Below are 12,341 nucleotides of genomic sequence, written 5' to 3' on the forward strand. Positions count from 1 at the left end.
CAGGAAGTCCAGGACAACTCAGCCTTCCCATGTACCCTTGACAATCGAGTGACCACAGCAGTCCACAGTCTTCAAGTGTCTGTCTCCAGATTTCATCTGGAAGAATTCAAAGAAGGTTGCACATACTCAAAATAGTAAACACATTTATTAAATATTCTAGGATTATATTATTAGTCTCACTAAAAGGAGAGGATATTTTTTTCTGAAGAAAGTAGGCACTTACACAAATGAAATAATAGTTGACATCTTTTCTTTCTTTTTTTTGTTAAATTAAGTTTAAAATCTCAAAATCATCTTGGATTCAGGTGAGCTTTACGTCTAAATGGTGGGTAGTCACTTATTTTAAATAAATTCAGATTCTGAGTGTTCTGCTGGAACTATCTCTGGGAGACCACAAGACAAGCACTACAGAAGACTCAAGCAATACAAGGAGTCATGAAGTACGTGTCCCAGTTGGAGGAGTAAGATGCTCCCTAAGCTGGCCGGGTTGTGGCACTGCGGCTACGTGGAGAGAAGGTTGGGCAAAGGAGAATTTTAAGAAAAGAAATGGCATTGATAGACAACTTTGGGGTTTTTTAACTCTAGAAATCAAAAGGAAGATGGACTAGACTGAAAAAAAAAAAATCAATAGTAGTGGCAGTACCATGAGAAATAAGCAAAGCCCCAAGGGGTTTTGAACTGAGAATCTACTCCATATCTGTGCCCTTTAACATCTTCTGACTAGTTGTAGAAAATAGTTAAATAAAAAATTTAAAATCCCTTTTTGTTTTAAACTAATGTGCAAATGTTTAACCAGTAACTGAAACCATGTCTACTTTACCCTGAGGACCAAACAGAAAATAATGGGATTAATATGAAATCAGTTTAGCAATCAACATTAATAAATGTGAACTATGAAGTAAGTTAATGATTTCTCACTTACTACTTAGTATAACCATTCCAAACACAGGTGTGCACCTTCTGATCAATGATTATGAACACATAATCGATAAGAGGCTCATAAAAAGATTGCACTATTCCCTAGCATTTACTAGCTGCATAATGAAACTTACAATTGCATTCAAATTGTTATATTCAAGTGTTTAAATTTTCATGTTGTCCAAAAACAGTAACATTATCAAGGAGGAATTAATATGATATAAATATACACATTCACAAGTTCTCTTGTTAAAAATCAAATTCAAATTAGGAGGAGTAGTTTTTGATCAGTTAGATTTTTGCAGATCAGAGTCAAGATGGCTTCAATATCTGGCAAATGCAAGAGAATCGCTTTTCAAATATCATTTCTAAGAAACATGCTAGCTTATTAAAGGAATTTTAATGCTTTCTTGCTCCTCACTTATAACAGATCACACTTCCATTAGAACATTAATTGCCAGTGTTTTATTTCATTATTTGTGCTTCATTTAGCTGACTTAATAACCAGGCATAGGCAAAAGAAAAAAAATATTCATAACTGCTGTATAGTTGGGTCTTTTTTTTCTAAAGTTTCCACAAAACTTCAAAGTTGCATAAGAAACAATTTTTCTTCTTGTCACATTTTCATTATGAATTCAACCTTTCTTAAATGTATATTTATACATACATATGTGTCTCTTTAGTTTTCTTCTTTTAGACTTTTTAACTTCTTTCTTTTAATTATAATATTCATTCAGCTCTATTTCTCAATAGTTTCACATTAGCTTCTCTAATCAGGTTTCATTTTATATGCAGATTAATAATACATCTTTCATGAGGTTTCTATAAGATGCTTGCAAAATCCATCAGTTTTGCTTTTTGATAGTGAAATTTTAAAAGCAAGGTTAATTTACAGCAGATGTGCATTTCTACATCTTTTGGAAAATCCAAAATATCCCTGGATTCATAGATGCATATACCAAAAAAACAATGAAAGATTTGAATTTCAGGACTCCATCTGATGTGGTGGACCAGATAGGTTGGAGCTGAGAAGGAGATAACAGAGAATCCCTATTGGTTTATCTCTTAAACTAGACAAGGAATTCATGGGGTTTGTGTTTTACTCTTAATCTTTATATACTTTGCATATATGCATTTGCTTGTAATTAATATTTATGGAAGACAATTTAAAAAATAAGAATTAACCATGAACCAGATGGAAACATACTAAGCCTTTACAAGAATGTAGCATAAACAACACCTGGTTCAACAACTCACTTGAGAGTTGGGTAAATATAACTCTAAAGATGTTCTTATAAGTCTCCTTCTCTCTATTCATTTATTACTTAAACATGCCCCTCCACCCACAAAAAAAAAAACAGGTTTTCATATTGGACAAATTTTATTCTCTTGGAAATCAATCTAAAAAGCATCATTACAGAAAAATTAAAATAACTCACAATGTGTAATTTTAACTTATGAACAATCACGTGAAATGCAGGTAGGCTTTTAGGTTTGTAGAGTTTTTGTTTTGGTACCGGGGATTGAACTCAAGGGCATTCAACCACTGAGCGACATCCCCAGTCCTATTTTGTATTTTATTTAGAGACAGGGTCTCACTGAGTTGCTTAGCACCTCACTGTTGCTGAGACTGGCTTTAAACTCGTGATCCTCCTGCCTCAGCCTCACCAGCCGCTGGGAGTCCAGGCGTGAGCCACTGTGCCCAGCAGGAGTTTTGTTTTGTCTTTTCTTCATCCTGTTGTTTCAACTGGAAGGATCTTTTCGCAAATGTGAGAACACCAATAATGTCTCCCTCAAATAATACCATTGAATGACTCTAATAGGCATTGCAATCCAAAGGATTCTGTGGCAAATCAATGTGGGAAATGTTTAGTTAAATGAAGGTAGCCAGAATTTGGAGGTCGATGCTGGAGATTGAACCCAGAATCTGAGACTCATACATGTTAAGCACACGCTCAACAAGCAAGCTACATCCCCATCTCTAAACTGACTTTTTCACCAAAAGACATCACAGAATTTTAATAAACTAATATGGTTCTTAAGTCTCTTTGACTAAGGTGCAAGAGATGTTGGTTACTGTGTAGGATTTCTATATTTGTTTTCATAGACAACTTTGAGAGACATATTGGCCTGGAGGATGAAAAGCCAGTTTGATGTAGCCAGAAGTCTTAACATGACAATTGACAATGACTAGAAGCTGCTTATGAGTATTTGAATTTGTGTGAATCAGGATGAATAAGTTCTCTTTCCAGTTCTAGTTAAGCAGAAGTTCTCATCTTAAATGAACCGTATTGGCTGGAGATGTACCTCAGTGGTTCAGCACGTGCCTAGCATGTGCAAGGTCCTAGGTTCAATCCTCAGTACCACAAAAAAAGTGACATTTCTTTCAAATGCATAGTATTAAATTTTTTAAAAAGGCAAAAGCCTTGTTTCATTGATATATAAGTATTCTACCAGGTCTTTCATCACCATGTAGGCACATCATCAAAGGCCAGCTAAGTCTAATCAAAGGTGGAGGGCCCCTGGCCCCAAAGGGTTTGAAGTCAAACACAATCATCACCAAAGCCATCTTCTGTGGGGTCATATTCTGCACAGGTAATGCCATCACAAAAATATCCCTGTTCTATCTGATCATATTTCTCTATTAAGATCCCTTTCTCTGTGAGGTTTCTCAGAACAAAATTCAAAATGGCGGTCATACCCTTAGGAAGGTTGCTTTCTGAGTACTCATTTAATATTCAAGACTGAAAACAATCATGATTTCAATACTATTATGAATACGATAATCTTGGCAATGACCAAAAAATGTTACTGCTTAAAACCTTTGGGGTCTCATGTGAAAGATCTGCTTCCTTTTGTCATTTCAAATCGGGCTTCTTGGCTGACCATGAATCACACCCAATATATTTCCATGAAAGGCATGGTAAAACAGTATGACTTTCTTGTAATCTGTGGCTCCTCTGCTTAGACACAGGCAGGATGTGTACATAGGGAAACCAGACTTCAGGAGTCTCAGATAGAAATAAGCTTTTGTAAAGGTGCTGTTGACCTGATAAGCTCCTTTGGTAATCAGAAATTTTGCTCTAATTATCATCTGGAGGCTAGAATTTAATAATACCAATAATATTTAATGTAACTCTTTTACTTGGGTTTTTATAGAGATAGTAAAAGAGATAACTTATAGAGATAACTTAAGGATTACAGGGTATTGATTTAACATCTGAGCAGCCATCTTAAATGTTAACTGCCATTTTATGAGATGTTTCACTTTCTTGTACTTCCTCTTATACTCCCCCAACCCTCATTAGTGACCTACCCCATGGTACCATAACCCTAAGCTAACTCCAGAAGGATATGACCCTTTGACTTTAGAAAGACCCATGGTGCCATTGATCTAAGCCAATCCCATGCCATTTCACACCCACCTAGCTCTGACACAAGCACCCCCAAGCCTATCCCATAGTGACACATCTACAACTCCAACCCCTACCCCACAAAAGCTGAACACCCAAATATCTCGGGCTGAACACCAAACATCTCTTTCCTCTCTATGGAGAGATGGCCTTTATTTATCAGCTTCGACAAATAAGCCTTTGTGTGGATCTCTGCCTGGTCTCCATCCTTCATTTCTCTCTCGCCTATCTCTCACTTTCTCACTTTCCTTTCAAGTATAGTCTGTGAAATGAGAGAAATATATATTTTAATTGGTAGTCCAATTTAAGTGTAGATATATGTGTATATATTCATGCGTACATTCTATATATACACATGCACAGATTTGTCAATCATGTTCAATTTTTCTTCATGATACTATATTGAGGAAAATTTCTAGCTGGGTGTGGTTAAGGCAATGTTATTTCTGTACTCTTTCTTTTTCGTGGTGTCCTAGTTTGGCTAGTTCTCTCCTGTTGCCTTTAACTCTTTGTTCCCTTATACAAAGACCATTGTCACATTACCCCAATGACATCTGCAATACAAGCCATTTATATAGGATCACAAAAGTTGATAAACATACAAAATTGAAATATTTCTGAGGCACACATTTGCTCTTCCTATACATACCTCAGATTGAATGAAAGAACAGTATTTCTCTTCTTTTCCCATCCAAAATTTGCCTTCCTGGGCTCAGAGATATTCTATGCCTAAGTCCTTTGATAATAGCTGATTCACTTCTCTGTCCTACCAGAGCCTCATTCCCATTGGGATGATCTTTGAAGAGATGTGCAATATAAAACATAAAACAGACATTAATAAGAATCAGAGTCCTTCCTGCCAGTTGAGACAGACAGAATATGAGATAATAATATTTCCATAGACAAATACTGAGGTGGGAACACAGAGAGCAATTGGAGTGGATCTTTCCTTCCACCCTTTTCTCCATGACAAAGGAAGGAGGTTGATTAGTAAAGGGCTCTGTGTGTTCCTCCCTAAACTCAGTGCTTTACATGTGCTAAGCATGGAGCCTGACACTGCATGGTTCCACAAGGAAGGTTCTATTGTATTATTGGTGGTGATTCTAAGGAAAAGGAGGCCCAGAGAAATTAAATAAATCACCAAATGTGGAGCCAGGGTAGAAGACTTGACCCAGGCACCCCGCTACTCTGCTCTGTCAATCCCTTGACTGTGCCTTTCAATGGTCCCTGAAAAGGGCAGAGACAGATCAAGCCAAAGAAAAGTTTAAGAAAATAAAGGACAAGTTTGAGAAATTGACACAGTCTGAAGAAAATTTCGTCAATTCTCCCAGAACATGACCTGAAGCACTAAAGAGGAAAAGCGTAGATCAGGGGAAAGAGTAACTTTTTTTTCTTATTTATTTATTTATTTGCTTTAATTACGTATATATGACAGCATTTTGAATCATTGTACACAATTTCAGTACAACTTTTCACTTCTTTGGTTGGACATGATGTAGTGTCACACCATATGTGCAGTCATACACATACTTAGGTAATGATGTCCATCTCATTCCACCATCTTTCCTGCCTCCATGCCTCCTCCCATCTTCTCCCTCCCCTTTGCCCAAAGTTCCTCCATTCCTCCTATGCTCACCTTATTAGAGATCAGCATTCACTTATCAGAGAGAACATTTGGCCTTTGGCTTTTTGGGATTGGCTTACTTCGCTTAGCATGATATTCTCCAACTTCATCCATTTACCTGTAAATGCCATAATTTTATTCCCTTTTAAGACCGAGTAATATTCCATTTTGTATATATACCACAGTTTCTTTATCCATTCATCTATTGAAGGGCATCTAGTTTGCTTCCACAGTTTGTCTATTGTGAATTGTGCTGCTATAAACATTGATGTGGCGGCATCACTGTGGTCTAATGTTTTTAAGTCTTTTGGGTATGGAGCAAGGAGTGGGGATAGGTAGGTCAAATGGTGGTTCCATTCCAAGTTTTTAAAGAAATCTCCATACTAGTTTCCAGATTGGTCTTACCAATTTGCAGTCCCACCAGCAATATATGAGTGTGCCTTTTCCCCCACATCCTCGCCAGCACTTATTATAGCTTATATTCTTGATAATTGCTATTCTGACTGGAGTGAGATGAAATCTCAGTGTGCTTTTGATTTTTATTTCTCTAATTACTAGAGAAGTTTAACTTTTTTTATGTATTTATTGATCAATTTTTATTCTGAGAAGTGTCTGTTCAGTTCTTGAGCCCACTTATTAATTGGATTATTTGCTTTTTCGTGTTAAGTTTTTTGAGTTCCTTATATATCTCTATCTGATGTGTGTGTGGTAAGATGTTTTCCCACTCAGAAGGGTCTCTTTTCACATTATTGATTGTTTCCTTTGCTGAGAAGAAGCTTTTTAGTTTGAATCCACTTGGGTCCTTTTGTCATGAACACATGGACTTAGAAGGACATCATGAACCTCATGTATCAGGCCTTGTCACTCCTTCATTCTTTGGCTGACCATTATCTCCTCCCCTCCTTCCTGGTTCAGTGAGCCTGTTTGGAATGGTGCCATTTTCCTGCTGGTATCCTTTTGAAGATTCTCTATCACCTACCAGGTTAAAATCAACTCCCAGTGCAGACAGTTTCTCTCCCCAGACTGACTGAGTCTGTTTGCTACACAGATAAACCAGAGCCTCAACCATCAGGCACAGAGAAAAGTTTCTTGCAGGTTTAACAATACTGTTTACCTAGCCTCTATCTCCCAAAAATCTCGGACAAAAAATTTATTCTTACAGATACCATCATTCCAGATTTTCTGTTATCTGGTCCAGCTTTGTCTGCAAGAATTCCTCTTTATCTGCGTGGACTTGGTCTGTGCCTTTAAGGCACAGTTTCTTGGACAGTGTGGTCTGCATTCATGCTAATTCCTCTTCCTAAAATGAGTCCCCATTTATTTTCTTTATTTTTTCACTTTTTAAAATTTTAATTTTTTATATATGGCAACAGGAGGCATTACAATTCATATTACACACATAGAGCACAATTTTTCATATCCTGGGTTGTACACAAATTAGGGTCACATCTTTGTGTCTTCATACATGCACTTAGGATAATGATGACCATCGCATTCCACCCTCTTTTCTATCCTTATTTTCTAAGAAAAAACACACCTACCTAGAGAGGGCAGTGATCAGGTTTGCAGTTCCTTAACATGTTTTGGACACACTTTCTCCAACTGAGAAGCCCTTATAATGAATTTTGCTCCTGAGAAGACAAACAAATGGATTTTTCCAGACACCCTTGCTGCCAGAGTGCAGGCGTGGGACTCAGGCTCTGTCTCTCAGGCCTTTGATCCTGAAGGACAAGGCAAGAACAATCAGATAAGCATGGCGTCACCTCTCAGCAGTGATGTGGAGTCTTTGGGTCCCACAGTGACTGGGGAAGGCGTCTCTGGGGAGTGTGGTTCCAGTCAAGTCCTGAGGATGAGAAAGAGCAAAGCCTGGGAAGAACCTGGAGGAGACAGTCCCAGGTGCCAGGGAGAGCAAATCTCAGCACAAACTCTCAGCTGGAGAAGAAAGAGGAGATTTTGGAATAAATCCAGGGGGAAGGGGCAGGAAAGATGAAAGGCCAAAAGCACAAACCAGCTCTTCTTTATCTCCCCCACAGGGAAAGATGAAATAGAAAACAAGGGGTTTCACCTAGAGTAATTGTTCTATCCAGTGACGTCTCCGAAGGAATTCAGGACATTCTTTTTCTCTCTAGAGACAGCTTGCCCTTCTGCTTGTCCCCTGTGAACACAATCTGATCCCTGGGACTTCAATCTGGTCCCAAGATGATCGTACAAATTAGGTCTAGATTTCTGAAAAAGTTCCAGTTCACTAAATGTAAATGCACTTAGATCTAACTCCTGGGAGTGCAGATTATGTTAGCAATATTTGAAGACTGAGGTATGACATAATGCCAGGACCTGGCTATATGAAGTCCTGTGCGGGGACATGGCATGGGCACAATCAGCTAGCCCACCTAGAGCAGAAATGTTCGAATGCACTCATTTCACTAAGTGAGCAGGTGCACCTTGTGATTGGACTAGTGTTTCTAGATGTTTATAATGGTGCTTAGCATATAGAAATCAACTGCAAAAATTGGTAAGTATAATAATGGTGAGGGTATTTTCTCTATCACAGCCACAAAGTTAAAGATGACATACGCTGTCTTATTTAAACTCCTAACAACTCTACAACACATATTATTACTTCAATTTTATAAAAGAAGAATTTGAGGCTACAACACCTAGCTGGTAAAGACCAAAATTGGAAATTGAAAAGGGATTGTTTTCTTACTCTAGGATCTTTCCTTGTAATTCTATCAGCATTGTGTTTAGCCACAAATAAGAGATCATATTTAATGTCTAGATTAAACAGGCAGAATTTTCTTTCCCTCATATGAGAAGAATACCACAGGTACGTTGTTTTTTTGGAGATGGTTTTCAAAAAGCTTCTCATTTATTTCATGAACATCACCTCATGGTCTCATCATAGTTGCTTGAGCTCCAGCTATAGAGTTTCTGTTCTACTTTGGAAATAACATAAAAACAAAACGAGCAGCATCTGCAGATTAATGTCTCATTGGTTAGAACTGTGTCACATGGGCCAACCAGTGTGACAAAGATTTGAAAGAAACTGAAAAAGTATATCTTTCAGCTACTCTAATCTTTAGAACTTCAGTGGATGATAGAGACACAGCAAAGGCTAAACAGAGTTTCTTCGAGGCAAAGCAAGGACAATATGATCTAACAGATAGGTATTAAGTACTGTAGGCTGGGATTTGAGGGAAAGGAAATGGCATAGAGTCTTAAAAAGCAAAACCAAAAATTGCCTTAGAGTTCAAAGTGAGCTTAAAACTTCATTTAAGTTTCAAGATTAGTTGAGTTTAGAAGATATTGCCGAATCATAGACCTCAAACCATCACAAGATTACCACTGGACAGTCTTTCTGCTGTTCCTGACCTGTATCATGGAAAGCATCCATTCTGTTCCTCTGTCTGAGGCCTTATCTACTTGTCATTTTATAATCTCATATCCTCCTGCCTCAGGGTTGATAAATCCCCACTTACCAAGCCTGGGTCATCACCAGGAGCAAAAGAAAAGGAGACTGGGAATGTATGTCGGATTAGCCAAGCTACAGCCAGACCTACTTCCCTAGAGCATAGTCTCGCAAACTAAAATTTCATGTGAATCCTACAGCCATCGGGTTCAAGATTGTAGTTCAGTGGCTGCAGGTGGGGGCTGAGATCCTGCAATTCTAACAAACGTTGAGGTAAGGCCAATAATAAAGGAACGACTCGTACAGCGTGGCTCAAGAATGATAACTCCACTTGCCAAGCAAGAAACCAAAACTGTTTTTGCTCCTATCAATGAGATATTCTTTACTTAAGATACCTTCTCCTTAATGTCTTACAGCATTTCAACACTCTCTGTTTATAATAAAAATCACCATATATTTTGTGACAGGAAGAGTGGGGTCTACTGCCCTGGCTCACTGAGAATTGGCCACCGGGCTCCTTTATCCCTAATGCAGTCAGGTGTGCTGTGTGTCTTGGTCCTTTAGCAAAGAGTGGGCAACAGACCTTGGGTCAGAGGGTTTCTGAGAAATGCATTGGACACCTCTGTTCTAAAAGTCAGGGAAGGAGGAATAACATATAATAAGAACCCAAGAGAATAAAACAGAAAAGGTTTAAAAATGTGACCCTATGGCCAAGCTAAGATCAGTATTCCACATTATTTTCATGGATGCTCACAGGAGCATCCTGTCAGAGATACAGGATGGGGCCCTTCACAGCATAGCAGGCAGCATGGACCTCATATTCACATTTGGGTCCTCTTGTTGACCATGTTCCAAAGGGGCTTGGAAGAGCATCCTGGTAGATGCCATGCAGAAAATTGGGGAGTCCCAAGCTTTGGAAACCGCCAACCTTATAAAGTGCTCTGCAAGTAAACGTGCCCAACCTTGGCCCCAGAGGTAGGGCATATCTCTAACTTCCAAGGCTGTCTGCTGCATCAACACCCTTGAAGAGAGAGAGATCCCAGGACAAAGCTGCCACAGGATATGTGCACACTATGGAGAATTCCCTGAAACACAAGTAGATTAAAAAAACTGTGAAAGACAGAGGCAAATGAGTTAGGAAACATAAATGAAAATAAGATTGGATATAGAACATCTCTTTGGATTGTCAAATCCCTGACTTTGCTGGCAACTATTCTGCTTGGTGCCTAAGTCCCATCAGTCATTTGTTTTCCTTCATCTGAAAAATTTGCATTTTATACTTATTAACAAAATTCTTTTCAGCTTTGTGGGGGTGGGGTGGGGGGATTTCAAGGAAACAAGAAAGGTTATTAGAGATATTTTCCACCACTCTGGTTTCATTACTACAGTAGTAAATAAGGAACATTAAAGTCTTCAACTTATCATTGCTCTCACTAATCAGCAGCTGCAAGTGCAGTGTTGATCATTTAAGAAGCTTTCCCTTGGCAATAAAAATCTGTTTATTGCAGCTTCTCTTAATGAGGAGTACGTCGAATAACCTCCCCACAAGAGACAATATTGTGAACAGGCACAGGGAAGCATGCTCCGTAACTTTGCAGCACTAACACCAAAATGAAATTCCAAGGTAAAAGCACATTTACCCTCCTCCTCCCCTCTACCCACCTGCTGGACCACTTTAGTTCTCAGCGAAGTCTGATGATTATCTTATTTTTAAGAGTGTAAGACTCCGATAAATGTTTCTCACATGTACAGGAATCTAAAAGTCCTTCAAGCTGCAAAACAAGGGCTGTCTTAAAACATATTTTCTTTTTTTTTCTGGGGCTGCTAGTTCCTGAAGTGTAACAGCATCAGACCTGGTGGAAATTAGATGTACAGGATCTGAGTGGACTCCTGAGTCGACTTCCTATTTTGGTCCTAGAAGCTAGAAGGTGAGGGCTTGACTCATTCAAGTGGTAAATCCTTGAGTGTCCTTAAAGCTGCCAATCATGGACTGAAACTTTGTAAAAAAAAAAAAATCATCCAGAGAGCTTGGAGAATGAGAGTGAACTGATACTCTACTGCCTTGAAGACTACTATAACAAGCAAAAGGTCAAATTATAGTTGATTGAAGACAACAGTTGGAATAAGTACCTGAGGCCCATGGTTTTCCCTTCAACTTACAGGTTTTATATTATTTTTCAAGTCCTTGACACATCCAACAGCTACTTCACCACTTGCCTTGATATATACATTTGTGTGTATGTTGGAGATGATGGGAGGGAAATATAAAAAGCTCTTTTGATCTGTTGAAGAAAAATGTAATTTGCCTTCTACTATTTGAAGTGAGTTTGCAGTCGTGTCTGGATTTCTTCAATATGTGTCCGCTTCATGAAAGTGGGAAATTTTACAAACTGAAAAGTAGCTAATAATTATGATCTGCAATAAATGGAATGGTATCAAACCAAAAAGCTTCTTCCTAACAAAGGAAACAATCAAGAATGTAAACAGAGTGCCTATAAAAAGGAGAAAATCTCTGCCACCTGCATCTCAGATAGAGCATTAATCTTCGGGGTATATAAAAAACTCAAAAAATACAAAAAAAAGGTCAATAAATGGTCAAAGGAACTGGAACTGGATAGACACTCCACAGAAGAAGAAATACAATTTATCAACAAATATATAAAAAATGTTCAACATCACTAGGAATTACAGAAATGCAAATTAAAAAGATACTGAGATTTCATCTCACTCCAGTCAGAATGGCAATTATCAAGAATACAAGTAACAATAAATGTTGGTGAGGATGTGGGGAAAAGGCACACTCATATATTGCTGGTGACTATAATTCTGTGCAACTACTTTGGAAAGCAGTATTTCTCAGGAAACGTGGAATGGAACCACATTTGATCTAGTTGTCCCACTCCTTGCTATGTACCCAAAGGACTTAAAATCAGCATATTATAATGAAACAACCACATCAATGTTTATAGCAGCTCAA

This window comes from Spermophilus citellus (genome assembly GCF_964194105.1).
Source record: "Spermophilus citellus genome assembly, chromosome: 6".
NCBI classification, from domain to species: domain Eukaryota; kingdom Metazoa; phylum Chordata; class Mammalia; order Rodentia; family Sciuridae; genus Spermophilus; species Spermophilus citellus.